The sequence below is a fragment of the Delphinapterus leucas genome, chromosome 10 (genome assembly GCF_059928025.1).
Source record: "Delphinapterus leucas isolate spDelLeu-1000000601 "Yukka" chromosome 10, BTC_Dleu_Yukka2, whole genome shotgun sequence".
Lineage (NCBI taxonomy): Eukaryota > Metazoa > Chordata > Mammalia > Artiodactyla > Monodontidae > Delphinapterus > Delphinapterus leucas.
The window spans coordinates 70,576,277-70,602,686 of NC_143138.1; positions in this window are offsets into that span (position 1 = coordinate 70,576,277).

A 26,410-nucleotide genomic window follows, 5' to 3' on the forward strand; every position below is an offset into this window, starting at 1 on the left:
ATGGAGGGAGCTTTGGTCCAATGAGAGTGTGTCCCAGAGCATCTCAGCCTGGACCAGGGGTGAACCAGGAGTGAGGTACGGCCATGGTCTGAGGACGTTTTCCTGAAGAAGATGAGCTTGCCTGACGCTTGAAAGGAGGGTAGGAAATAATTTAGGTAAAGGCTGGGGCAGGGCTGGGAGTATCCCAAAGAGAGATCATGTTGCACAAGATGTCGGTAAGCAGTCCTTGAAAGAATGTTTTGGGATGAAATAAGGGAAGGAGGTGCCATGTAAAGTCTGTCACTCTTGGCAGTCCATCGTGTCCATGAGATATTCAGGAATTGGAGTTTCTATCAGACAGAAAGACATTTAATTATATGAGGCAGCTTTCCCCAAACTTCTTTGATTAGGGCGTCCTTTTATCCTGGAACAACCACTAACATCTCAGGAGTTGGTGTTCCTGGGACTCAGAGACTCAGAATTGTAGCTCCATGTGTTCAGGTGATAGGTCTCAAGGGTACGCCAATAAGTGACCAAGATGTAGAGGAAAAGATAAGGATGTAGAAGAAAATGCATAGTACAATGCATGAGAGAGAGAGAGAGAGAGAGAGAGAGAGTGTGTGTGTGTGTTTGAAGGATATACATAAATGGTTGAATATACTGAACACTTCTAGAGGGATGTATAGGAAATTAAAGTACCTACCTTCCACTTTCTACCCTTGTGTTCAGTTCGAATGTGTTACCAGGGACATGTGTTGCTTTTTTAGGAATTAAAAACAAAAGAACAAAAGAACTTGATTTACAAAAGCTACTCAACTACAAGTACTTTTCAGGTACACATCTATTTGAAGAAAGGAAACACATCTGTGTGTACACTGCTAATGGCCTTCCACTTGCTAGTCCTTTCAGCTTGTGGCGGGTATGGCTGACAGTGGTTTTGTTGGAGGTAGGAGGACCATGGAGTAAGTCGTTCATGTGCAGACACTGCCTTTGCTGGAGATGGTATTTAGTGTCATCTTGTGTCCTTATGGTGGCAGCAGTTATTTTCATACAAACGATGTTGGCCTGGGAAAAGAGAGTTGGTTTCCTTCTAAAGTGATTCCATGATGCTTCAGTCACCCACTGATGGGTATCACATACATGGGGAAGCCCTACCTCAAATATGAAGAACACTCTGCACTTGGGAAAGAATATCTCAGTGTTTCCAAGAGTCACACTGATAGAAGTGAGGTTTTCTATTCTCCAGCCAAAGGCAGGCAGCTGAGCAGTCTTGCTGTGCTCTCATCGGCACTGTCTCAGGTACCCTGCAAGAGGGCTTTTTATGAAGCAGCTGTTCCTGAGCCTTATTTGACCCTCTGGAGGTGAGGGGTTGTCTGACGGAGGCCCAGGACTAAGGTATCTTGTCCCTTCTGCTCTACCCCCTGTCTCAGGCACCCTCCTCTTGCCTGGCCTGCATCTTCACTACCTGAAGAGTGTTGGCAGCACAGGTGGGCTGTGAATATAGGACACCAGCTCTCAGGTGTATCTCTGTTCAGTGCTTACCAGTTCCTCCAAATGCCTGCTTGTGAATCCTGTGACACCCAAAAATTCATGCCTCATATATTTCAGGTAGAGTTCTAGTAAGAACAGTGTGGTTGCCTTATTTTCCAAGATGTCATTCTCTGCACAATGTGGGCAGCTCTATTTTGTTATCTCTAAAGGGCCACTGTCATGCATTCTCTCTCCATTCTGAAGTGGGAGAGTCACTTTTGAACATTGCTGATCTTTTCTCTTTTTCTCCCTCTTACTCCATGGAAGGAGGACAGCCCCTGAGTGGTCTCTGCCTCAGCAGCTGCTCCTGCACTGTCTCATACCTACACTGGTAGATATTTTCCTAGCTCCGTACTCAGATAAATGCAACACACTGTGACTTTGTCTTTTGGCAGGTGGATTGATCCACATCTTAGAGAGACTGAGGGCATAGAACTCTACATGATGGAACTCAGACTGGAGTTAAAAGTCTTCTGGCCCCAAATCTGTGGTTTTCCCACTAGAGCTTTGAAGTAGAGCCTCTGCAGTTGAGTCCATGTGGGCTTGTCCTCCCTTGGGTCTGCTTTATTCAAAGCCCAGTGATGGGTGCAGGGAAGTTGGACCGTTCTTGTCCTTCAGAGACTTTTCTGGGCTGGGTTTTCATGTATTCACTGCCATCAAAGGCAGAGTGAAAGAGGGGAAATAGCAGAACCGAGTGCCTTGGGAGCCCAATTGAAGAGGTGCCTGCAATGGGCCATCAATGGGAAGATAGTGGGGAGGTTTCCTCAGCTGGTGCGGGAGCCCTGAGAAAAGGCAGACCTGGCCAAGCCCTCCCTCCTAAGGTGCGCACATAATTGGGTAGCAGTGGTTTGCTTTTTCCTAAACCAGACTTTAAAGACTGACTAGAGGCTCTTTGCTTAGTAAGTTTTTATAGTGTTCTGGAATATGCTCTTGGATTTCAAGAATAGGTTGTCATACTCTCTGCTCTTCGTTGTTTTCTTAAGTTTGTCGTTAGCACCTGTCTCAGGATCCTTCCCCACCTGTTACTCATCAGTGGAATATCTCCCTTTTGAGACAGAATATCCCAGTGTCTTAAATGCATCCATATATAAGGATTTTATTCTTTTCCTATTTGCCAGTTTACTCTCCTTTTTTCAAAGAAGACTTGAAGCAGGTGTACTGAAAGTGGCCAGATCAACTTTGTTCCCATCCCCACACCAGGCCAAATGCTCTTTTCTTCTTTTGTCCTTCTTGCTCTACCCTCTCTTGAACTGTGTCCAGCAAACAGCTGAGTGATATTCATATTCATTCATCCCAAAGGCACTGTTTTTTAAGTACAGTTTGGGCTACTGTGTTGAATGAAAAGAAGGATACTAAAGAACAGACCTGTCAGTTTTGTGAGTAAGAAACACTGAACTCACAGAGAAGCTTCATTTTGTTCACTCTTTTTGAGGGAAAAATCCAGCAGGTATCAACATAAAATCCACCGAGATGCTCCTGTCTCCCAAGGGATAACAATACATAATCAAGACAGCAGTCGCCCCATGTGGGCTGACCGTGGGGAGGTGCTGTGGTGAGTGCTTCATCTACACCATCTCCCTGGATGCCCTCAGCACCCCCATGAGCAGGAGGTAATCAGATCTGGTGGGTCAGTGGATGGGCTCTGAAGCCAGACAGCCTGAGTTAGAATCAAGGCGCCACCACTCAGCCGTGTGTGATTTCAGGCAAAATACTTAGCCACTCTGTGTCTCAGGGGAGAATAACTGTACCCAACTCAACTTGTGGAGTTATTTTGGGGACTAGATGAGAGAGAGACAGACACATACTCTAGCATATCAGAAGGCTCATAAAGTCTTAGCCACCATTATTGCCATTGCACACCCATTTTATGGATGAGAAGACTGAGGCTCAGGGCGGTTAAGTTACTTGTCCAAGTCTGAATTCAGATGCAGGTCTGCCTGACTCCCAAGTCAGTTGCCTTATCTGCCATGCTTTAATGAGCAACAAGAGCCTCCCAGGAGAGGGAACCTCGGAGAAGCCTGGCACCCTGGCTCTTCCTCACTCACGATGAGGGTCAGCTGGTTATAACCAGATCAGAGTGTCACCATGGCTAGTTCTTAATGACAGTTCCTGCTGCCAGGACCACCCTCCAGCCAGGAAGCATTGGTGTGGCTGAGTAGGTGGCTCAAATATTGAAACAATGTGTGTCCTTAGTGAATAGCCACTGCTCCAAAGCCCTCTCCCCAGTGCCCCTTGTCCACCCCAGTATCTCCTTACAACTAAGGACTTGGCATCGCCGGTGGGCCCTGCTGCAGGGCTGAGGCTGATGTGCATTATAGTTGCTTAGCACCTGCCATACAGGTTGCAGACACAGTATTGCCCAGGTGTAGCGGTGCTGCATTCTGTTGGCTACAATTTAATGAGGTGCGTTGGCAGTGACCTCAGAGTTGGTAAATGTGTCTGCTTTCTGCTCCTTGGGCTCTGACTCTTCTCTGAGCAGAATCCTGAGAACCTCGCAGTGGGCCCAGGCCTTCTGCCTCCTGTCTCCTGGCTCTCCATGCACTCCATGGCTTCCTGGCCTTGGTCTTGCTTTCCTTCAGCTCCACAACTCTGCGTCGTCCACACGCCTTCGGAGCTGGCTGAGGAGACCTCCGGGGCTTTCTCATGGCTAGTGGGCCAGGACCCAACTCGGCCCAGGAATGAGCCTAGCGTAGTCCCAGGCATCCTGGCAGAGAGCACGAGGATGGCTGTGTACATCCCAGCTTTGTACCCCTCACAGTCCCTGGGGTTCTCATATAGGGGTTAGAAAGACCTGGCATCCTTCTAACAAAACACAACAGGCTTCCATAAATGTCCTGGGTGGAATCTTTCTAGGAAGTGACTGGGTCTGTGGAGACTTCTTTGTTTTAAACCAAGGTGGGTGGGGTGGGGGGTAGACTCTCTCACTGCCCAGTGTAGAGCCAGCACTAAGGCTGCTGTGTTTCCTGGGGGGTTTTGAGTGAAGGCCTGGGGTCCAGTCCCCACTCCTCCACCTGCTGGCTGTCAGACTGATTAAGTTGTTAACCTCTGTGAGAGCTAGTCATCTTCTGTCAGACCTGGGATCCCAGTGGCAGGATGGGGGAAGCTATCTGGGAGAATGGTAGGATGGAGCAAGGAAAAGAGTGATAGAGGGAGAGAGAGAGAGTGAATGTGGACAAAGGAGGGAGGGCAGGGAGGGGGAAAGGGGAAGAGGGGAGGGAGGGGCTCCTCTGGGCCTCAGCCACTGGCTAGTTCCTTCTGTGACTGGTATTATTGATCATCTGACTCCAGAAACACTCTCCACTTACCCTGACACATTTCATTCTAGAGTTTTGGATTTCTTTCCCTCTGTAGCACATTCTGAGGAGTTCACCGAAGAAGATTTGACTAGCAGTTATTTCAACTGTCAAGCTAGGAAATATCTTTTGACACTTTTTCACCTTTTTATTTTTCCCTCCCAAGTCTCACTTGAGTTACTAAAAAAAGAAGCAGGAGGTTTGGTGGTTTGGTGGTTATTTTTTACTTATACAGGAAAAGCCATCTTCATCTCTCAAATTCAGAGTCACATAAAATATTTGAAGATGACATTTATTAACTGATGTTAGGAATTAACAAGTACATTGTCACTTGAGTAAAGAAAAGGACTCGGGGGATGGGGGGGGAAATTAATGAACCTTCCTGGGTGCAGGGCCCTAATGCCGCCCGCACAGAAGACAGGGTGACAAGTGGCTCCCCGTGGGTCTGCAGGCAGGGACCTCTGCATGCTAGCTTTCATGGCGGGACAGGTGGTGAGAAAGGAGACACCGGCACACATCTGCGATGTGTCTGTTGTGACGGTGAGTTGTTCCACACGTGCCAAGTTCATCACTAAAGAAAGATGCTCCTCAAGGACCGGGTAATAAATTAGAGGTCCGTCTCCAGGTGCTAAGAGCAGTGACTCTTGCCAAGGAAGGAGCATTCTTCAGAGAGATGGAACTGGACCTGGATCGCCTTCAGCCCAGATGCAGTCAGGTGCACGCTCCCCTTCACCTGCCAGGATCTCACTGTGTTCTTGGTCATACATAACAGCATTTGAAAGGCAGGCATGGCCATGGAATCAAAATCTTCATGGAATCAAAATCTAAAGACCAGCAGACCCACACCAGAGCAAATTCCAGATGAAGAAGTCAGACCTTTGAACAGTGGGAGTCTGCTCTGAGCTTTGGCCCCTTTTCAGACAACTCGGCAGCAGAGATAATACGCTTTTCCCATTTTAAGCAGCCCCCTTTTCTTAATAAATAGCTTAGTCATAGGAAGCACGTAATGTACTTTCAGGTTGTGCCAGAAAGAGCTTTATCTTCTATTTCCAGGCCTGTGGCATATATTTCTGTATAATGAATGACCAAGCTAGGAAGAATTGTTTCAGAGATTCTCTGTCTCTGCAAGGATGTGGTTTATATTAGCTCAGCTGACAGAAATCTAAGTCAAATATTCTGTTGACAAAGGATGGAGACCAAGATCCGATTTTAAATGGGGAGTGATTATTAACTTGGTTAGTGAGAAGTACAACCATGTGCTGGCACTGAATGGCTTAAGTCAAGGCTACTAGGGGCTTGTCCAGCCTCAGATGGAGGTGGGGAGATACCTGGGGCCAAGGCAATGCCAGCCAAAAAGCAAAGCAAGGTGTTTGAACAAATCTGTAACGTTTTGGTGTGTCTGAGTTGAAAATAAAAACACTAAGATGTGGGACTGCAGTACTGTGGAAGTTGAAATGGTGAAGTGGTGGGGAGGCCGGGTTCTTAAAAGTATAGTTGAAATTCTTAATGGTTCCAGTAACTCTCCACATAGATATTTAGAGGACTGGGATTGTTTACATGTGCAACAGCGGATATTTCACAAGTGCCTTAGTGCAGTGCAGTCTGCCCACCTTTTCTCACATGGTAACACACTAGGATACCAAGAAGAGGCACTTCTCCGTCCTGAGAGCTTGAAAGGTCTGGCCCAGCAGTGGAGGGCTGGCCTTAGTGTTTAGTCTTGGAGGCAGTTGAGGCAGGGGCTTCACACAGCTAACTTGTCAGTGTATTTGGCCCAAATGCAGCAGTTCACAAAGTCCAGAACTGATTCATTTCATAGCCAGCATCATGAAGATGTAAAGGAACCAGAGTAACTATTTGCGCTGTAGAGGGAGAACGTGGGGAGAGTCCAGGCAGCAGAGGGTGGGGAAATGGTTTTCATCTCAGTCTACTTACTGATTAAAATCACTCAGACCTCCTTTTTCTTAAACAGCTATGTTAAGATATAATTCACATACAATACAATTTGCCTAAAGTATATAATTCAGTGGTTTTTAGTATATTCACAGATATGTGCAGCCATCCCCACAGTCAATTTTAGGACATTTCATCACCGCAGAAAGAAATCCTGTACCCTTTAGGGATCATCCACCTAGCCCCCCCATTCCTCCCAGCCCTAAGTAACCACTAGTCTACCTTCTGTCTATAGATTTGCCTTTTTTAGACATTTCATATAAATGTAATATAATATGTTGTCTTTTGTGACTGGCTTATTTTACTTAGCATGATGTTTTCAAGATTCAACCATGTGGTAGCATATATCAGTATTCATTCCTTTTATGGCTGAATAATATTCCATTGTAGGAATATACTACATTTTATTTATGCATTCATGAGTTGATGGACATTTTGGTTGTTTTCACCTTTTACTATTATGAATAATACTGCTTGAAATATTCATGTTCAAGTTTTTTGTGGACATATGTTTTTATTTCTCTTGGGTGTATAGCTAGGAATGGAATTGCTGGATCATATGGTAACTCTGTGTTTAACCATTTGAGGAACTACCAGATTATTTTACAGAGTGGTTGCACCATTTTCCATTCCCACAGCAATGGATAAGGGTTCTGATTTCTCCACATTCTTGCTAACATTTGTTATTATCTGGTTTTTTTTGGTTATAGCCATCCTAGTGTGTGAGAAATGATATCTCATTGTGGTTTTTTTTATTTTAACATCTTTATTAGAGTATAATTGCTTTACAATGGTGTGTCAGTTTCTGCTTTATAACAAAGTGAATCAGTTGTACATACACATGTGTCCCCATATCTCTTCCCTCTTGCATCTCCCTCCCTCCCACCCTCCCTATCCCAGCCCTCTAGGTGGTCACAAAGCATCGAGCTGATCTCTCTGTGCTATGCAGCTGCTTCCCGCTAGCTATCTATTTTACATTTGGTAGTGTATATATGTCCATGCCACTCTCTCACTTTGTCCCAGCTTACCCTTCCCGCTCCCTGTATCCTCAAGTCCATTCTCTAGTAGGTCTGCATCTTTATTCCCATCTTGCCCCTAAGTTCTTCTGACCATTTTCTGTTTTTTGGTTTTTTTTAGATTCTATATATATGTGTTAGTATATGGTGTTTTTCTCTTTCTGAATTACTTCACTCTGTATGACAGCCTCTGGGTCCATCCACCTCACTACAAATAACTCAGTTTCGTTCCTTTTTATGGCTGAGTAAGATTCCATTGTATATATGTGCCACATCTTCTTTATCCATTCATCTGTTGATGGACACTTAGGTTGCTTCCATATTCTGGCTATTGTAAATAGAGCTGCAATGAACATTTTGGTACATGACTTTTTTGTGTGTGTGTGGTACGCGGGCCTCTCACTGCTGTGGTCTCTCCCGCTGCGGAGCACAGGCTCCGGATGCGCAGGCTTAGCGGCCATGGCTCATGGGCCCAGCCGCTCCGTGCCATGTGGGATCTTCCGGGACCGGGGCACGAACCTGTGTCCCCTGCATGGGCAGACGGACTCTCAACCACTGTGCCACCAGGAAAGCCCCTGTTTGTAGATTTTTTGCTGATGGCCATTCTGACCGGTGTGAGATGATAATCTCATTGTAGTTTTGATTTGCATTTCTCTAATGATTAATGATGTTGAGCATTTTTTCATGTGTTTGCTGGCAATCTGTATATCTTCTTTGGAGAAATGTCTATTTAGGTCTTCTGCCCATTTTTGGATCGGGTTGTTTGTTCTTTTGATATTGAGCTGCATGAGTTGCTTGTATGTTTTGGAGATTAATCCTTTGTCAGTTGCTTCATTTGCAAATATTTTCTCCCATTCTGAGGGTTGTCTTTTCGTCTTGTTTATGGTTTCCATTGCTCTGCAAAAGCTTTTAAGTTTCATTAGGTCCCATTTGTTTATTTTTGTTTTTATTTCCATTTCTCTAGGAGGTGGGTCAAAAAGGATCTTGCTGTGATTTATGTCATAGAGTGTTCTGCCTATGTTTACCTCTGAGAGTTTGATGGTGTCTGGCCTTATATTTAGGTCTTTAATCCATTTTGAGTTTATTTTTGTATATGGTGTTAGGGAGTGTTCTAATTTCATTCTTTTACATGGAGCTGTCCAGTTTTCCCAGCACCATTTATTGAAGAGATGTCTTTTCTCCACTGTATATTCTTGCCTCCTTTATGAGAGACAAGGTGACTCTATGTGCGTGGGTTTATCTCTGGGCTTTCTATCCTGTTCCTTTGATCTATACTTCTGTTTTTGTGACAGTACCATACTGTCTTGATTACTGTAGCTTTGTAGTGTAGTCTGAAGTCAGGGAGTCTGATTCCTCCAGCTCCGTTTTTCTTTCTTAAGATTGCTTTGGCTATTCGGGGTCTTTTGTGTTTCCATACAAATTATAAAATTTTTTGTTCTAGTTCTGTGAAAAATGCCAGTGGTAATTTGATAGGGATTGCATTGAACCTGTAGATTGCTTTGGGTAGTAGAGTCATTTTCACAATGTTGATTATTCCAATTCAAGAACATGGTATATCTCTCCCACTATTTGTATCATCTTTAATTTCCTTCATCAGTGTCTTATAATTTTCTACATACAGGTCTTTTGTCTTCTTAGGTAGGTTTATTCCTAGATATTTTATTCTTTTTGTTGCAGTGGTAAATGGGAGAGTTTTCTTAATTTCACTTTCAGATTTTTCATCATTAGTGTATAGGAATGCAAGAGATTTCTGTGCATTAATTTTGTATCCTGCTACTTTACCAAGTTCATTGATTAGCTCTAGTAGTTTTCTGGTGGCATCTTTAGGATTCTTTATGTATAGTATTGTGTCATCTCCAAACGCTGACAGCTTTACTTCTTCTTTTCCAATTTGGATTCCTTTTTCTTCTCTGATTGCTGTGGCTAGAACTTCCAAAACTATGTTGAATAATATTGGTGAGAGTGGGCAAACTTGTCTTGTTCCTGATCTTAGTGGGAATGCTTTCAGTTTTTCAACATTGAGGATGATGTTGGCTGTGGGTTTGTCATATATGGCCTTTATTATGTTGAGGAAAGTTCCCTCTATGCCTACTTTCTGGAGGGTTTTTATCATAAATGGGTGTTGAATTTTGTTGAAAGCTTTCTCTGCATCTATTGAGATGATCATATGGTTTTTCTCCTTCAATTTGTTAGTATGGTGTGTCATGTTGATTGATTTGCATATATTGAAGAATCCTTGCGTTCCTGGGATAAATCCCACTTGATCATGGTGTATGATCCTTTTAATGTGCTGTTGGATTCTGTTTGCTAGTATTTTGTTGAGGATTTTTGCATGTATGTTCATCAGTGATGTTGGCCTGTAGTTTTCTTTCTTTGTGACATCTTTGTCTGGTTTTGGTATCAGAGTGATTGCAGCCTCGTAGAATGAGTTTGGGAGTGTTCCTCCCTCTGCTACGTTTTGGAGGAGTTTGAGAAGGATAGGTGTTAGCTCTTCTCTAAATGTTTGATAGGATTCACCTGTGAAGCCATCTGGTCCAGGCCTTTTGTTTGTTGGAAGATTTTTAACCACAGTTTCAATTTCAGTGCTTGTGATTGGTTCATATTTTCTATTTCTTCCTGGTTCAGTCTCGAAAGGTTGTGCATATCTAAGAGTTTGTTCATTTCTTCCAGGTTGTCCATTTTATTGGCATATAGTTGCTTGTAGTAATCTCTCATGATCTTTTGTATTTCTGAAGTGTCAGTTGTTGCTTCTCCTTTTTCATTTCTAATTCTATTGATTTGAGTCTTCTCCCTTTTTTTCTTGATAAGTCTGGCTAATGGTTTATCAATTTTGTTTATCTTCTCCAGGAACGAGCTTTTAGTTTTATTGGTCTTTGCTATCGTTTCCTTCATTTCTTTTTCATTTATTTCTTATCTGATCTCTATGATTTCTTTACTTCTGCTAACACTGGGGTTTTTTTGTTCTTCTTTCTCTAATTGCTTTAGGTGTAAGGTTAGGTTGTTTATTTGAGATGTTTCTTGTTTCTTAAGGTAGGCTTGTATAGCTATAAACTTCCCTCTTAGAACTGTTTTTGCTGCATCCCATAGGTTTTGGGTCATTGTGTTTTCATTGTCATTTGTGTCTAGGTATGTTTTGATTTCCTCTTTGATTCTTCAGTGATCTCTTGGTTATTAAGTAGTGTGTTGTGTAGCCTCCATGTGTTTGTATTTCTTACAGATTTTTTCCTGTAATTGATATCTACTCTCACACCGTTTTGGTCAGAAAAGGTACTTGATACGATTTCAATTTTCTTAAATTTACCAAGCCTTGATTTGTGACCCAAGATATATCTAGGGCTTCCCTGGTGGCGCAGTGGTTGAGAGTCCACCTACCGATGCAGGGGACATGGGTTCGTGCCCCGGTCCGGGAAGATCTCACATGCCGCGGAGCGGCTGGGCCTGTGAGCCATGGCCAGTGAGCCTGCGCATCTGGAGCCTGTGCTCCGCAACAGGAGAGGCCACAACAGTGAGAGGCCCGCATACTGCAAAAGAAAAAAAAAAGATATCTATCCTGGAGAATGTTCCATGAGCCCTTGAGAAGAATGTGTATTCTGCTCATTGTGGTTTTGATGTAAATTTCCTTGATGACTAAGATTTTCAAGCATCTTTTCGTGTGCTTATTGGCCATTTGTATATCTTCTTAAGAGGAATGTCTACTTAGATACTTTGTCCATGTTTTATTGTGCTATTAGTTTTTTTATTATTGAGTTGTAAGAGTTCTTCATATGTTCTAGGTACAAGTTACATGATTTATTATATATCAGATATATGATTTAGAAATATTTTATTCTGTTTTGTGGGTTGTCTTTTCATTTTTTTGATGGTGTTCTTTGAAGCACAAAAGGAATTTTATTTTGTTGAAGTCCAATTTGTCCGTTTTAAAAACTTTGTTTATGACAACTTTGTTGTCATAGCTGAGAATTCATTGCTTAATCTAAGTTCGTGAAGCTTTAGCCTTATGTTTTCTTCTAAGAGTTTTATGGTTTTAGCTCTGACACTGAGGTCTTTGATCCAGTTTTAGTTCATTTTTTTTTTATGGTTTGTGGTAAAGGTCCAACTTCATTCTTTTGCATGTGACTCTCCAGTTGTCTCAGCATAATTTGTTTCAAAAGACTATTTTTTCGGCTATTGAATGGTCATGGTATCCTTGTGAAAAATCATTTCACCGTAGACACACAGGTTTATTTCTGGACTCTCAATTCTATTCCATTGATCTATATGTCTCTCCTTATGCTAGTCTTGATTACTGTTGCTTTGTAGTAAGTTTTGAAATTGGCAAATGTGAGTCCTCCAACTTTGTCCTTTTTCAAGATTGTTTTGGGTATTCTGGGTTTCTTGCAGTTCAAAATGAATTTCAGAATCAAAATATCAATTTCTACAAAGAAGTCAGCTGAGATTCTTATAGAAAACTGTTGATTGCCATGGAACGTATTGCAATTTTGACAATATTAAGTCTTCTAGTCCGTGAGCATGAGATATTTTCCCATTTATTTGGATCTTTAATTTCTTTCAATGAATTTTTGTAGTTTTCACAGTATAGGTTTTGCATTTCTTTGTTAAATTTATTCCAAAGTATTTATTATTTTTGATGCTATTGTAAATGAAATTATTTTCCTAATTCATTTTTGGATTGCTTATTGCAGGTATATAGAAATACAGTTGATTTTTATATACTGATCTCATATTCTGCAGTATTGCTGAAGTTGTTTCTTAGTTCTAATAGTTTTTTTCTTTTTAGTGGATTTTTTAGGATTTTCTGTGTACAAGCTCACGTCATCAACGAGATAATTTTACTTTAATCTTTACAGTCTGGATTCTCTCTCTCTCTGTGTCTCTCTCTCTCCCCCCCTTTCTCTCTTATCACCCTGGCTAGAACCTTTACTACAATGTTGAATAAAAGTGGTGAAAGCAGACATTCTTGTCTTGTTCCTGATTTTAAGGGTATTTAAAATATCCAGTATTTCACCATTAGATACGATGTTAGCTATAGGTTTTTTGTAGAAGGCCTTTATTAAGTTGAGAAAGTTCTCTTCTATTCTTATTTATTTAGTGGTTTTTTTTTTTTTTTTTTAAATCATGGGAACTCCTTCCTTCCCTTCCTCACCTCCTCACAAAAAGAGTCCAGACCAGGCTTCCTGTGTCTTCAAAGTAAAATAGGAAAGTTGACCACAATTAATATAATATTAACATTTTAGAAGCATTTACTTACTATGTGTCAGGCAAAGTGTCTTAAATATACATCCCCTTTAGTCTTTACAGCAACCCTATGAAGATCAGCTCTGTTTTTATACCCGTTTTATAGGTGAAGAATCTGGAGAAGGTGTGGAGAAAAGGGAACTGTCATACACTGTTGGTAGGAATGTAAACTGATATAGCCATTATGGAAACTAGTATGGAGGTTCCTTAAAAAACTAAAAATAGAGCTACCATATGATCCAGCAATCCCACTTCTGGAAAAAATGAAAACTCTAATTCGAAAAGATACATGCTCCCCCAGTGTTCATAGCAACACTATTCACAATAGCCAAGACATGGAAACAACCCAAGTACCCATCAACAGACAATTGGCTTAAGATGTATATGTATATACACAATGGGATATTACTCAGCCATGAGAAGGAATGAAATATTGCCATTTGTAGCAACATGGATGGCCCTAGAAAATATTATATTTAGTGCATTGTCAGAGAAAGACAAATGTTATATGATATCACTTTTATGTGGAATCTGAAAATAATACAAATGAGTCTATATACAAAACAGAAACAAACTCACAGACACAGAAAACAAACTTATGGCTACCAAGGGGAGAAGGTGGTAGGGAGGGACAAATTAGGAGTATAGGATTCAGAGATACAAACTACTATACATAAAATAGATAAGCAACAGAGATTTACTGTACAGCACAGGGAATCATATTCAATGTCTTGTAATAACCTATAATGGAATATAATCTGAAAAATAAACTCTGAATCACAAAATAAAAAATGAAGGTCAGCAACATCGAAAAACTTGCCCAGTGTCATACAACCCCTTGATATGCTCAAGCTATGCAATATTGCCTGAATGTGAAATTCTTTGTGGGAAATGGACACCTGGAAGATTGTGCTGTGTTGTCTGGCCTGCGAAAAGAATAGATGTGTCCTTTTGTGGTCCATTCCCCAGACACGTACTCTAGCACTGCCTAGATGGGCCCAGGTAGGTTTAACCAGCCAGAGAATACTTTGCTCCTGTGTGTAATCCTGAGGGGATAGATCCCCTTTTGCTTTATATAACACAGAATTCAGTGTACCAGAATTAAAGCCCTTTAAAGGCCTATAGAACAGAGTCTGGCAGCTGCAGTGTTTTCAAGATGTTTGCTCTGCCTTGTGTTCTGGTCGAGGATGGATTATCAAAAGCTGTGGGAACAGGTGACATGCTCTAGTAGTTGGTCTGATTCTGATTCCTGCATTCTGTACCTTCCAGAAGAGGATTTTTACATACCTGCTTGTGGTAGATTATCAGCTCTGCATACCCGTTGGGGATAAACTTGGACTGGGAGTTCCAGTGCTTCAGAATTACAGGTATACTTGGCCTGACTGCCTCTTGGATGAAGTTGATAGGGATGTATGATAGAAGGATATTCAAAGCTCCCTTTAAGTGGCAAATTGAAAAACCCTACTTAATAAAAAAAAATGGAGGTGGTTCATCACATTTCAATCTCATTTTGAGCTGCTTCTATACCCTCAGAAGACTTTTTTTCCCCTGTGCAAGCAAAACTTTTGATTACTGTGGGCATTTATCAACTTTGAGTGAATAAGCTTGTCTCTGAGTATGGCAGTGAGAGCCAGCCTCTGGAAATGTCATTTAGAGGAGGACAGCATCGCTTGCTGTTCCACAGAACTCAAGAGAAGCAAAGTTAAGTGCATTTCTGTGAAGTCGAAAGTGGGAATGTCAGAAGTCATCATTCAAATGCAGGCAGAATGGTTGGCTAGTCACTGAGAAACTTGAATTGCTGGGGTGGGACCCTGTCCAAGAGGACTTTGAGGCAAAGGAGGTAATATTAGAAATTTTCAACATTGGCAAGTGTAGGAAAGGGAATTTTGGTCCACTTGTTTGATTGTCTCTGTCACTTTTCCTGTTCAAAACTTAAAATCCTTCCACAGGTGATCAGAGTGCATGGAACTAGCAGACCCTGAGCTGCCTCCTTTGTCAGTTCGTCCTCAGGCTGTCAGTGCCTTTTCTCTCTGATGTGCCCATTCTGCCTTTCTGACCTCATTTTCTACCCATGCTGTTGTGTTCCCCCCAGTGCAGGGTGGCCTTGCTCTGTCACTTGTGTGAAGATACCCATTTTCTCCTCATAGTCTCTGCAGATTGCCCTCCCCGACCTGGCAGCTCCCCCATGCTTTCTCCTGTCTGTCTACATCCCATATACTTTCAAAGCCACCTAGCCTTCTGTCGGGCTCAGCCGTGTTCCTGCAAGCCTCCCGTATCCTGATGATCTTGTCCTCAGAGCACTTGCACGGCTTGTTGGTGGAATCATGCAATCCAGGGCTTACTTACTTTTTTTTTCTAATTTTTAAAAATTGTGGTAAATAAAAACATAACATGAAGTATATTATCTGAACTGTTTTAAGTGTACAGCTCAGTGGTTAAATATATTCATATTTTTGTGCAACCCTATCACCACTATCCACCTTCAAAATGCTTTTCATCTTGTAAAACTGAAACTCTCTACCCATGAAACAATAACTCCTCGTCTCTCTTCCTCCAAGACTGGCAACCACCTTTTAAAAAATTTTTCTAAGGTTTTGACTACACCAAGTACCTCATCTAGGTGGAATTGTACAGTATTTGTCTTTTAGTGATGGACTATTTCACTTAGCATAATGTCCTCAAGGTTCATCCATGTTGTAGCATAATTCATGATTTCCTTCCTTTTTAAGGCTGAATAATATTCTACTGTATTTATAGACCACATTAGCATCATTCTGATGGTGCTGGTTCCTAGCCAGGTCGTGTCATGGGCTGATGCTATGTTTTCTATTGAGCTCAGTGTCATGACCACGAAAAGGAGATGCTACGTAAGTATGAGCGGACGTATCAGGCTCAGAACATCGTAGTTCTAAGTTACTTAGAAAAGAAGGACCATGGCATGTGTTGCTTGTCCTCAAGTGGTTTGGAAGGGAAAATCATGTGTGTGTATGTGTGTTGTGTTTTGTATGTATCTCTCTAGGGAAAGTGTGCAAATGTTAAAGCAAATGGGATAAAGCGTTAGCAGTGGGAGAATCTAGAAGGGAATACAGGTATTCTTCATGCTATTGTTATTCCTGCAACTTTTCTGTAGGCTTGAGAATGTTTCCAAATAAATGGACTGTGTCCTGAGCTGGTAAACTGGCCCGAGTCAACCTTCATATCAGGCCTCACTGCCCAGCTAACAGTATAAGCTTCCAGGTGGACAGGTTACCTGTCAGGATGTTGAGTAATGTCTGGTGTAACCAGAAACTCCGCTGATCAATTTGTCATTGTCAGATCTGAACTTATTCTTGACTGGAGAGCAGATGAAGTGGCCACCAGGCAGAATGGCCAAAGCAAAGGGGACTAAACAGTTATTTGTTGGAAAATTAGAAGTTTCAACTTACAGAGATTCTCTTGGAGATTTCATTGCTGAGAGCTATTGACACATGAGTATTTATGGTTGTACTTTATGTATTCCATCTAAAAATGTGGGCTTTCCACTGAATTACCATGGAGCAGAAAAAAAATTATTAAAAACATCCAGTTTTCCAAATCTACTCTAATCCTATAGTACAAAGCTAATAAAAACTTGCCACGCTGATGCTGGCATGTTGCGTGCACTAACTGCAGTGCTGAATGTGGTGGGGTTGGGGAGCCGATGGGAGAGATGGGCAGTTCGCAGTGTTACAGATGATGACCCTTAGCCTTCAGACTTCGTGTGAGTTGCTTTATTTTCTTCTCTGCCCTTTTCTGTACTTTCTGGATTTTCTAGAGTGAACAGTTTTTAAAAATCATGTGGGTGTGTTTGGGAAAATTATCTGGTTAGTCCAGGCCACTTTCCATTTGTGTGTGAGATATGCAGAGAGTGAGCAGGACAATCTCAAGGACACTTAGGACTCACCCCACCGTAGATCATCCAAGCTGCCCTGATTGAAATTCCTTCAGAAACTAGCCATGCCAGCAGACTGGTAATGAATGAGTGTGTTCTCCACAGGTAGCCAGATGTCCTGATGTCACTTTCGTTTCCATGGCTCACCTTGCTGCTGCTTTGTGAGCCAGCTTAGGGTAGATGGCCAGTGTATAGGCTGACCCTGGGCCAGCACAGAATGCCACATGTGTGGGAGGGGAGACCCTGGGAGGGAACCGGAGGAGATTAGGACCCTGAGCATTTCTGGAAAGGACCTTTCCCTGTCTCTTTCTCTCATTTGCTTTTTTCTTACTCTGGTAGAATACTGAAGCCTTTTCTGTTATTGTTATTATTAATATTACAAGAGCAGCTGCCATGCATTGAGTGTTCACAGGTGCCCTGCATCGTGTTAACTCTGGGGAAGCACATAAGCTCACTCACCTGTGAAATGGGGCTGTTACTACCACACCTCAGTGAAAGAGTTTCTAGGCATTCATAGCTGTTCCCTCTAGGGAAGACTGGTTTTATTCTAACACACTTAGCCAGTGTTCTGAGGAATTGGCTGTCGTTCTGCACTGTTTTGTTTTCATTCCCCTTGGCCATCATACAAAGATGCACAGGATTCTCAGGGTCCTCAATCTGGTTCTGTTCAAAGCACACCCATGTGTGTACGAGATCCCAGGCCCACCTCTCTTAAAGCTGGCCCTTTATTTGTGCCATGGGACCTGAAGGGCCCACGTTCTGCCTGTATGACTTTTTAAATTTTGAACTTTTGGAAATGTGACCCCAATAATTTACTTACTCTATTTTTGGATTGGTTTGTGTCAATAAAATGTGGTCTAGAAGACGTACCTAGTGGCTCTGCTACTAACAGTGCGAACTTGGGCTTATTACTCAGCAACTTAAGCTCAGTTTCCCCATCTGTAAAATGCGAATTACACTAGCACCCACCCTAGAGCTGTTTTGAGGATCAAATCTCTTACTATAAGTAAATGTCTTAGAGGAGTTCCTGCTACATCCTGAGTGCTCACTACTACTGACTTTGTTCATGGCCCACTATCTTTTAAAGGTGTCGCTTTGGGCATATTACTTAAGGTCTCTGGTGCCTCAGGCTCCTCATTTGTAAATGGGCACAGAGGACCTATATCACAGAGGATTAAGTGACCCAAAGCATGAAAAGTGCTTATTCGGCAAGTGGAAAGAGCATATATGTGGCCAGTGTCATTATTTTTAGGGAGATGTGTTCTTAAAATTAAATTCATCTTTCTCTTTTCCTGTGTTAATTCCTTTTCAAATAAAGCCTAGTGAACAGTTTATGGTGCATTTTCCAGGGCCATCAGTATTGCTTATATTATGTTGTATTGTGTGTGTGTGTGTGTGTGTATGTGAGTGCATGTGGAATGGTTTCTTTTGCTACTTGGGTATTTGTGTGGTTTGCACCCTGTTTCCATCTCAAAACTGGCATCTCTTTGCCTTCCTTTTCTTTGCCTTCCCTGACGAAAGACGTCTCAATCCAAGTTCACGGACACACGGACGCACATGTAGGATGGTGCTTACATGGGTTAAGCGTGTGTGCATGCTTTGGATATTTAGTTCTCTTTCCAAAGTTTTGAAATTGGTAAACTCGAGGCTGGAGCAGGCAGCTCACAGAGTGTGAGCGTGAGGGGTCTCCTGCTTTTGTTTAAGTAAATTGTGAAGAAAGAAATACATTGAACTGTGAGACCGATGAGATGAGATGAGATGAGATGAGATGAGATGTGTTAGTGAACATTCGCAGAGTCCACCAGTTTGTGACCGGGCATCTCAGGACCAGGCATGACAACCTGCCGGGAGCCAGCTCTGCTGCTGGGCTGGAAGAGATGAACTCCCATCAATGCAACTCAGAAGGAGAAAAAGAGGTGAGCCTGGAAACCCTCTGGGTATCAGTGAAATTACCACTGACTCAATTTGCAGTCATCTTGGAAAGGACAAGCTGCTGTTTCTCCCCTGGTGAATTTCTGCAGAGCACAAATTCTGCAAGTGAACCTCATCTCTGTCCCTAATCAAGTGGTGGCTGGGCTATTGAACATGGTGATTGTCTCAATTGTCCTTTTCACTTGGCTTGTGAGGCAGAGCTGGAGTCTTGGCAGTTCTTGGAAATAATGACCTCATACAAGAACATCCAATTTAGTAGCAGCTTCAGGCTCCCGGTGCCTTCATAAGCAGAAGTGTTTGCATTTCTTCCCTAGTCAACAGATTGTTTACGGGTACATTTTCACCTAGAGTAACAAACAGTAGTGAACTGTGAAGCTGCTGCTGAGTTTTATCTATAATTGAAATACCAAAGGTAAGACTAAATATAATTTGCTGTTATCTCCCCTAAGATACCAAGGGTGTTTTGAGTTTGTTCAATGCTATTTTAAGAAATTAAATGATACTGGCAGTTCCCTGGTTGCCTTGTGGTTAGGATTCTGGGCTTTCACTGCTGTGACCCGGGTTCAGTCCTTGGTCAAGGTACTGAGATCCTGCAAGCTGTGTGGTGCGTCTCCCCCCGCCAAAAAAAAAAAAAGAAAAAAAGAAGTTAAATGATCCTTTTCACCTACTCATGCTGTCTCATAAAAAGATGAAAAATTATCTAACAGGACTCCTAACGTAGTCATTGTCCAAAAACATACATTTTAAAACAACTGAATTGAAGAACATTTTTAGTGGGTTGAATGATGTTCCCCTCAAAAATTCATGTCCATTTGGAACCTCAGACTATGACTTCATTTGGAAATAGGGTCTTTGCAGATATTATCAGTTAAGGATCTGAAGATGAGATTGTACTGGATTTTGGGGTGGACCCTAAATCCAATGACCAGTATCCTTAAGAAGAGAGGAAGGCACACAGAGACAAACATAGAGGAGGGCCATGTAAATATCGAGGTAGAGACTGGAGTTATGCTTAGACAAGCCAAGGAATGCCAGGGATTGCCAACAACCACCAGAAGGTAAAAGAGAGGCATGGGGCAATTTCTCCCTTGGAGCCTCCAAAAGAAACCAGCCTTGCTGACACTTTGATTTTAGACTTCTGGCCCCCAGAAGTGTGAGAGAAGAGATTTCTGTTGTCTTAAGCCACCCAGTTGGAGGAGTTTGTTATGGCAGCCCAACACACCAGCCAGGGTTCCTCTGAGTCCCAGGAGACAGTTTCATATAGGACTGCAGGGGGAGGTGAAGTCATCCAGGTCATGAAAAACAGAGGAAGGCTGAGGAACTGTCCTGATTTAGAGGAGACTAAAGAGACAGGACAACTGTTGTAATGTGTGGTTCTGGATCAGATCTGGGCCTGTGGATGAAATTTGAATAAGATTTGTAGATTAGGTACTAGTGTTGTATGAGGTGTGGTTTTGATTATTGGACTGCGGTTAAGTAAGAGGTTAACATTTGGGGAAGCTGGGTGAAGGGTATATGGGATTCTTTTTGTTTATTTATTTATTTTTTTAACAATTTTTGCAAATGTTTTGAAGTCTGAAAGTATTTCATAATGAAAATTTGAAACAGAGATACTGTTTGTTTATAGGAGAAAGATGAGAGAGAAAGGTTTGGGGGGATCATTTGTGCATGCCAAGAACGGCGAGCTGGTGAACTGGCTAATGTGTATACATTTCTGTAGTGAAAACACAAGCTTTGTTTCTCTGTCCACCAACACTTTTCTCCTTACACTTGTGAGGAACTTATATTCATTTATTTTAAAGCAAATCCCTCCAGATACTGTGAGTACTGAAAATGTCACTCATGAAAACAGACTCCTTTACTTCTCCCCATTTTCAACGGAATGCCGTATTGCTGTTACAGATGAGGGTGATGTATATGTCTTGGGAAATTGATAAATGGAACAAAAAGGAAGGGTTTAAGTTGTAAAGGGGTGCATACTGCACAATTCCATTTTATACAAACAAAATGTATGGAGAAGGGAATAGATGGCTTTAACATCAGGATGTAAACAGTGGTTACCAACAGGGTTAGGGTGGTTTTAATTTTCTCCCTGATCATTTGATTTTTTCAAATATTGAGGATATTTTTGTTAATTATGAGAAGTTATTTTGTAAGGGAAAGAATAAGACTATTTTTAGAGGGTGATTTCTACTCTCTTCCTCCAGAAAAGAGCTCTATGTTTGGTCTAAGATAAAAAGCCCCAAGTGGAATCTTCTTACAGAATTCATTTATTATTCCACTCTCTCACCATGTAGGACCAAGGCTTGAGCTATGTTACTGTTCTCATAGGTGGCCAGCGTGACAGCAGAGCCTGTTTTGGTGGTCTAGTCAGAGTCTGAAATATCCAGCTGAGGAATAGTCCTTGGCTCAAGACGTCAAGGTTTTTTTTTTTTTGAAACACTGTCTGCATTTTGTTTATCAAAAGGTCTTTCGTATGTTTCGCTTTGGCACAATTAAGTAGATTTTAGAATTTGCAGTTGTGGGTCCATAATATATTCATCCCAAGACGCCTTTGTGCATCTGTTATGTATTTTCATATTGTTTTTGCTAATAGTTTTGGAGAGATTTTAAGCATTTGAACCTTTTTTCCTCCTTGCTTTAAAGACAATGGCTGGAGAAAGTTAAGGACTCGGAAAGTTATTAATTTTTTTGTACCTCTAAGTGCACTGTAGTCCACTACTTTTAAGATGAAAGGGCCCATTTTTTCTTGTCCTTCTTCTCTTCCCTTTTCTTCTTATATAGACTGTGTTACTCAGAAGGATTGGATTGACCCTCTGCTATGAATTTGTAGTGATCCCATATGCTAATTAACTATGTCTTATCCTAATTCAATTGTAAGAGAAAAGATCTCCATATATACATGGTAAATACATAATATGTTTTAGAGAACAAATATTGAACAACTTTAAATTAAATTAAATATTTGTTTTAAGTAACATGTTCTCTCTCTCTCTCTTTTTTTTTTTTGTGGTACGCGGGCCTCTCACTGTTGTGGCCTCTCCCGTTGCGGAGCACAGCCTCCGGACGCGCAGGCTCAGTGGCCATGGCTCACGGGCCCAGCCGCTCCGCGGCATGTGGGATCTTCCCGGACCGGGGAACGAACCCGTGTCCCCTGCATCGGCAGGCGGACTCTCAACCACTGCGCCACCAGGGAAGCCCAATATGTTTTCTTTTAAACAATTCTACCTATGATGATGAACAGTAGTTCTGAAACAAACTTTATCATCCTCTCTTCACATCTTTTCTTGTTCTTGCTGTGGAGTCCACGCATATCCTGACCTCACAGTGACCAAGCTAGCCTTTTTTTATCTTGACCTTGTAAACTTTGACTTGGCATCATGGATGGTCCTTGCTTTCGGACATTCCATGAGTAACATAGCTTTCAGTTCTGACACACACACTTTGTTATATTCTAATCATGTAAATGCTATTGAAATAGCAGCAACTTTAAATTTACATGCCCTTTAATTCACATACAAAATAGAACCAAGCTATTTAAAAATAATCAAACAGGCCAAGGGGTGAAATCATGGCAGATTAAATAAGAAAGCTGAATTCGATAGTATCTGTATAGATGGCTTGTCTTCTTTATAGTTAACTGCTGAAATAAAATTAGTCATCAAATGTGTTAGGACTCCAAAATGTTACTGGAGTTTTGATTTACTTCTGGTCATTTAAAATATGTTTGAAACTGTTTAATCAAACTGATTAAATAAACCACCATTACTATATAAAAGTTTTAGCATCTTTATTGCTAGAAGACCTTTCTGAATAAATGTTTCCACAAATAAGAAAATAGTAAAGTTTGGACTACTAAAATTTTTAAGAAAAGATTTGTCAAGCCTTGACTTAAAAGCATGCTCTTATTAAAACTATTCCAGGGGCTTCCCGGGTGGCACAGTGGTTGAGAGTCCGCCTGGCGATGCAGAGGATACGGGTTCGTGCCCTGGTCCGGGAGGATCCCACATGCCGCGGAGCGGCTGTGTCCTTGAGCCATGGCCGCTGAGCCTGCACGCCTGGAGCCTGTGCTCCGCAACGAGAGGGGCCCGCGTAATGCAAAAAAAAAAAAAAACTATTCCAGCTAAAATCTCTAAGTAGCTCTGTCCTTGAAAGTTTTGGAGATCAGCTTCCATTTCTGAAGGCCCGTCCTTGTCATACATCATTTTCGTAGCAGCTGGCTTCTCGCTTGGTGAAGTTCCTATTAAATATGTATGGCCTTGTTGGTTTTATTTTAGTAGCAATACATTTTTTTTTCTTTTTCATTGTTAAGTGTAGCATGTAATCTTCTGAACTTGCAGCATTATTTCCCGCAAAGCACTTCTTTCTCTCTTCTTTGAATTTTTTGTTTTGCATCCCAAGAGATCTATCTTTTGCATTAAACTTTCCTTGATAAACTTTCTTCTATCTGCCATGCACTTTTAGAACACTGAACAGACTTCTTGTACACCGGTGTGGTATGGAAATGCTTCACTTGGAAAATGATCCTGCCAGATTTAAATTATTTAGCAGAATTAGTGCTTGGTGAAATCCCCAGTCACATGGGTTTTGCGGCCTCTGAGATGACTCTTTGGGTGTTTGTGACCATATTGGAAACTTGGAGGAGATGTTTCTGGTTTGGCACCCTCTCTTTCCTCTTCCCATCAGTGCCACTCTGAATTTCTTTCAGAAACCCGTCTTTCATGGCTGCTGGGCTTGAAATCAGACCCAAGACTTAGCATGTTTAAGCCAATCAATCAGCATGCCTCATTCCACTCTTGTTTTGGTTAGCTCAGGGATGGGTGTACAATACTCAAAGTCAATAAAAGTAAGGAGACATCTGAAGATCTCATATTCTACCTGTGAGTATTGTGGGAAAAAGTTTGATGACTGTAAGTGCTGCAGTAGTTCTGTGGCCCCATAAGGGGAAACGTTGGAGATGCTGGGGCAAGGGCTGTAGGGTGAAAGGCCGGGATGTGTGAGAGGAAAGGTCTGAGGATGGAGCCAGCTCAGTTGGATACAGAATAGAAAGATAGAAACCACAGCCTTGGTGAAACCTTTGGCAATCTCTGGACCAACCTACCCTTGAAGCCGTCTCTACCCTTAATCTTTTTAGTTCTATGGGCCAGTATTTTTAAAGGGATTTTAATTTGGCTTTTTGGTTCCTTAAATTGGAAAGATTCCCACCTTGAAGAAGTAGAGGGTGTACTGACATAATTACAGTAGCAACAGTCTTAAGTAGCATCCAGTTGAGTAATTTAGTGGATTAATTAATGTTTTCCATTTCTTGTGCCATCAATAAAACACTTTGGCTGATGTCTGGAGCATGCTGAATGTCCATAGCTAGCCAACTGCCCCCAGTACTCAAAAGGCCATGGTCTTACATACAGTGATTGGCTAAGTGTTAAAAGAAGGTGTTATGTATTATTATAAAAATGATTCCTTGCTCTAATTCTTTTTGGTTATACACATCGTGATCACATCAGAGATCTCTCTCTCTCTCTCTCTCTCTCTCTCTCTCTGTCTCTCACACACACACACACACACACACACACACAGAGTCATTTGGTTCCATTCCCTGTGGAATGGGGTGAGTTATAAATGGAGTGTCCGTCCATTCTGTTCTGCCAACAATATACCTACTTACACTAATTATCTCTATGTATTAATAAAAATACCCCCCCTCAAAAGTGATCCAGTTTGGATAATAAATTATATGCTCATCTAGTTACAAATCATGGAATAGAATTAAACCTATACCTTTGATTTTTCACGAGCTTATGTGACAAGAGGAGGGGACCATCAAATACCCATCCTTGCCACTCAGGATCTAGTGTGCATTAGCCGCTGAAGGTCCATAAACTCAGTCATTGGGTCTCAATTAATTGGGCCCAACTGCTGTTGTTCAATAGGCCAAAAAAATAGTTGATATAAGCATTTGCGGGGTGAATGAGGTCTGGTGGAAAGATGGCTGGAACATCCTTGTTAATAATTCTTGGCCAACATTATTGGAAGCTGGTATTATTTCTAGTGGATATCATGCTTTTTGGGAGCAGTTTGAACTTCCCGTGGTACAGTTGGGCTGGGAGTGGGGAGAGCTTACGACCAGAGGATCTTCGCATGAAAATGAGCATCAAAAGCAAATTCCTATAATGTTCTAGCCATGTGAACCCAGTCGCCTGGTGCCATATCCATCAAAACCACCTTGGCATGAAATTGGCTTCCTCTACAGAGCTCCGTGAGGGGGTGGATCTTCCCCGCAGCTTATTTGCAGAGAACATTGTCTGCTTCTTCGAGCATCTTTCTGCCCTTTCTCAGGCCTATTTCTGACTCCTGTTTACATGTTTCTAGCGGTGTCAAGCTAGAAATGCCCTTGGTTATGTGACCACAACTACATTTTCTTATTCTTGGGGCTGCATGCCGTCAGGAGTTTGTCAGTTTCAGAGCTGGAAGACATAGAGGATATATCATTTATATTTTATTAAAGAAAAACCACAGTTTTCTTTATACAAGGCGTGTGTTCACATTTCACCTGCCATCCTACACCCTGGTGTAGATGCTGTTAAGGTTGAGATGTGAGTTAGTTAGGCAGGAAACTGGGAAGAGGTGATGAGCATGGCAGCTTTGAGCCACTGGAGCTACATTTCCCCAGCCCCAGTCATTCATGGGCCACACTCATGTCTTCATCTGTTTCTGCCCAATGCCTGTTTGATTAATTGATGCTTTTCTTTAAACTGACTCACTCTTTATTTTCACCTAAATAAATTTAGCCTCGTTCTGAGCAATAATCTGCGTACCCATGGTTTTGATGTGTTGCTTAAAATTACTCTAACATAATGAAGTACACAAAGGCTAAAGTCTTTAAAAGTTCCTTTGTGTTCTACCTGAAAGCACTTACCTAGGATGGCATGTGCGGTGTGTGTGTGTGTGTGTGTGTGTGTTTTGAGAAGGGAGTGAGGGCAGGGCATAAGCCCCTTTCCATCCATGGTTCAAGAAATAAGAGATTATAATTTTATTCTTCTATTTCAGTGGCTACTTGTAGCTCAGATATCTGGCAGCAGCATTCCAAATTTGGAAAAGGGTAGTTCTCTTCTGGGAATTTAAAAGTAAATTAAGGCATAAAAGACCTATTACTAGATCTGGTCATTCTGATCCCCAAACCCAGGCCATTCGCTAGACAATTGCCTTTCCTTACCCCACTGCACCCACTTACAAAGACCAAGGCTTCCAGCATCTCAAAGGATGACGAGATCCTGGTACAAAGAGGAGAACGTGTCTACACCTCCATCACCATGACCATACCCATCCTGCCACCACTGAGTGGCCTGTTAAATCGATGACAGTGTAGATGTGGGCAGGACTTGCACTGAAACGCAGATCAGAGGAGTTCTGTGGTCCTCCTCAAGGCTCAGCTCAAATCTTCCTTCTGCTGTGCCTCTTCTTCCAGCTGGGTCATATTTCCTTCTTCCTCACTCAGAACTCACCTTTCATCCATATCCACCCCATCTTTCCTACCCACAAGCCAATTTTTCAGGCTGGTACCCTGT